Source organism: Pterocles gutturalis, unplaced genomic scaffold (genome assembly GCF_000699245.1).
Source record: "Pterocles gutturalis isolate BGI_N339 unplaced genomic scaffold, ASM69924v1 scaffold29458, whole genome shotgun sequence".
Lineage (NCBI taxonomy): Eukaryota > Metazoa > Chordata > Aves > Pterocliformes > Pteroclidae > Pterocles > Pterocles gutturalis.
Genome location: NW_010118945.1, coordinates 8,549 through 11,600, shown reverse-complemented (window position 1 = coordinate 11,600; position 3,052 = coordinate 8,549).

The following is a 3,052-nucleotide window of genomic DNA, read 5'->3' as shown; positions in this document are numbered from 1 at the left end:
TCTCTGTTACGCATGAAGATTGTCACATCCAGAACAAGCTAAATTCAGTTTTTACCTCACAGAGACAGTTCAAATAGCAGGTATTAAGCTTATTAAGTGAAGAAGACCCAAGCGACAGTATCTACTTAGGATCTAATTGTTCATCAAGAGAGATAGTGTTTTAATAAGATTGCAGCAGCTTCTGCCTTTCAGCAAATTAAATAAGTGGGTCATTTCTTCCTTCAGCTAGCTTGAGGGTGAGGGAAAACTCACAGCTAAAGCTAATGCAGCTTTTATTCAAGATTAGAGCAAGGGATCTGTTGAGACTTTCTTTAGCCTTGGTGTGCTTATAAGGCAGACAGCCACAAGAAGAGCTTCGAAGACATTTTTACTGTAAGAGTCATAGTGCTGCATAGGAAAAAAAAAAAAAAAAGAAAAACCTTCCTGCTCCTTCCTATGAAAAATATTTACTGTACTGATATTTATAGCAGGCAAAAGCATTTCAGTGCTGCAGGTCTGCCCCTTGCTGAATAAAACAAAGCAAGAGCGATATTTCACTTCAGTTTTCCAAAGGACTCTGTCTGCAAAATACACTTTTTAGCGAGGACTGGAATAGAAGGCTGAAGCTGACTGGGAAGGTAGCAGTTAATTTCTGCATCTCCTCTATTTTCTGTTAAAAGACAACAGGAAGAGTTCACTGTTGTCCTATAGCAGGGATTTGTGATTGAGTTATGTTAATATTAAGAATTGCCTTGTGGTGGGGGAGAGTCTCCAGCATTTTCAGTTATTCCACCCTCCCCTTGCCTTCAAAATTGCCCTTTAAGGACATGAAGCAGTGCACATCTACTGTCACGTGTCCAGGGCGAAATAACAATCCCGGCCCTTTCCACTTCGGAAACACTCTGCAGTGATGGCAGAATCGTACAAATCATGTTTCTCCAGTTTGCTTTCTTTTGTAGGAGAGTTAGTGTTGAAAGCAAGGGTCTGAGTAAAATGGCATGAGTCATCCAGATACCAAATATCATCACCCTGTGAGACTGACAGTGGGAGTTTCGTCACTGCCATAGTTTGGCTCCTGCTGGTAAACAAAGCCTACCATAATCGGTGCTGTGGCGCTGTGCCCCGGGAGGGGTGAAGCAGTACCACATTGATGAACACCCTCAGCTATCCTTAGGAAAACAGCTGCTTATGCAAAATGAAAATGGAAATTAAGGGCTTTTTGTTGTTGTTGGGTTTTTTGGTAGTTTGTCTGTTGTTGTTTGGTTTGGTTTTTGGTTTTGGTTTTTTTAAGTACAGCTCTGAGTACAATATTTTCCTTGCTCTTGTGTCACAGCTTCCTACCACAAGTGTAGTTTCTTCCGGAAATTGCCAAGAGGGTTTGAATGGAAACTCCAGTTTCTGGTGTGTCTTTTTGTGGTAAATGAGCAAGGAATTGATTAAGTAAAGGTATCATCTTACAGGTCTACATTGTGGTGTTGCTTTTAGAAGTGTTTAGCTACAGATAACTAGACACAGCCATTAATGGGCAATTGTATTATTTCTCCTTCTTGCAAAGACCGTTTGAGGGAAGATCCTAAGGGGGGACAACCCTAAAGGAGAAGCGCTACATCTCACCCCCTCAGAGAGCAATTGAGAGCAGCCAGCACCGTGAAAATGAAGCTCAGTCTAGCTGGTATGAAATGCTTACAGCAGGGATGCTCAAAGGTCTGCCTTTCTGTGCGACATTAGGAGTGTCTGGATCTGTGTCCCAGAATCTCCCCCAAAGCAGCCACCCCTTCTGGCTTCAAGGGACACAACAAAGATTTGTTCTTTTTGAAAGCACAGCTGAAGGAGGCACTGGCTGGTAGCATTGATATGTCACATCTGTTCAGTAGGACTATATACCAAGGAAATCAGGCTCCTTGCCTGCAAAAATCTTTTCTGTCTGGGGAATTTCAAATCTGTGCTTGCTAGAAGAGTCCTGCATTCCAGGCTGGTTAGACAGGCCTCAGCTCTGCGTGGAAGCTGATCATTGCCCTTATCCTGCAGTGGTCAGGGACACATGCAGAGCACCTTTGAGTTCCAGAGAAGATACACCTTTTGGGAACAACGCTGTGAACACAGAGGTCTGTTGTTTCTGCTGTGAATACTCCGGTTATATAAAAGCATAACTCTTTCACCAGAGTGTGAGCACCTACACAAGCATGTAGATGTGGTGCTTCAGGACATGGTTTAGTGGGTTGGGTGGTGTTGGGTTGACAGTTGGACTTGATGATCCTTGAGGTCTTTTCCAACCTTAATGATTCTGTGTTACAGCTGTCCAACATAGCACTTCACGTGTTTGCCTGAAAGGGAGCATGTTTGTGTGGGAATTTGGGACTTCCAGTAGCCAGACTCTATATTTCACTTCCCAGCAACACCAATACAATAATTTATGGGCTGTGTAACGCACATACCTGTGGCATTTCTTGCTCTTCAATTGATGTTTAAAAGAAAGTGACAAATAGAGTTGCCTGTTGTGAGGAGCCAGCTCTGCCAGGCATGCTTAGCAGCCCTGAGGGAGGAATACCTGCACTCTGCTTTGCAGTACTGGCCAGGTTTGTAGCTCCACACAACTGTTGGAAAGAATAATATTTACAGTAATACAGAGTCTAGGCTTCCTTTTTATCTAGGGAAGAGAGCAGCTTATCATCGCTAAAAGTAACTCCCTTCCCTACAGACTTGCTGCGGAGTTTCAGCGTTTCAATTTTGAGAAAGAGCGCTTGCCATGAAAGCAAAGCAGCCATGCCAGCTTACAATTAGGACTGCAGGGTTGGGGGAAAGAGGTCTGGAATGAGTAGCATTACCACTGACTTGAACAGTCACTAGTTGAGACAGATCACCTACTTAATGACAGGGAAATGAAAAAGATGGCAGCAGAGACACTACTTTTTTTCCCGAAGACTTTTATTAATAAACACCTGGAACATTTAAGAGTTACTATGGGCCTTACTTTACATGGAAGTTCTGTTTTATTTGCTCTGCCTTGTCTTTTCCAACTACCTAAATGTCAGCCCAACTCCAACTGTTGCCTGTCTTTCCTCCTCTCCCTCCC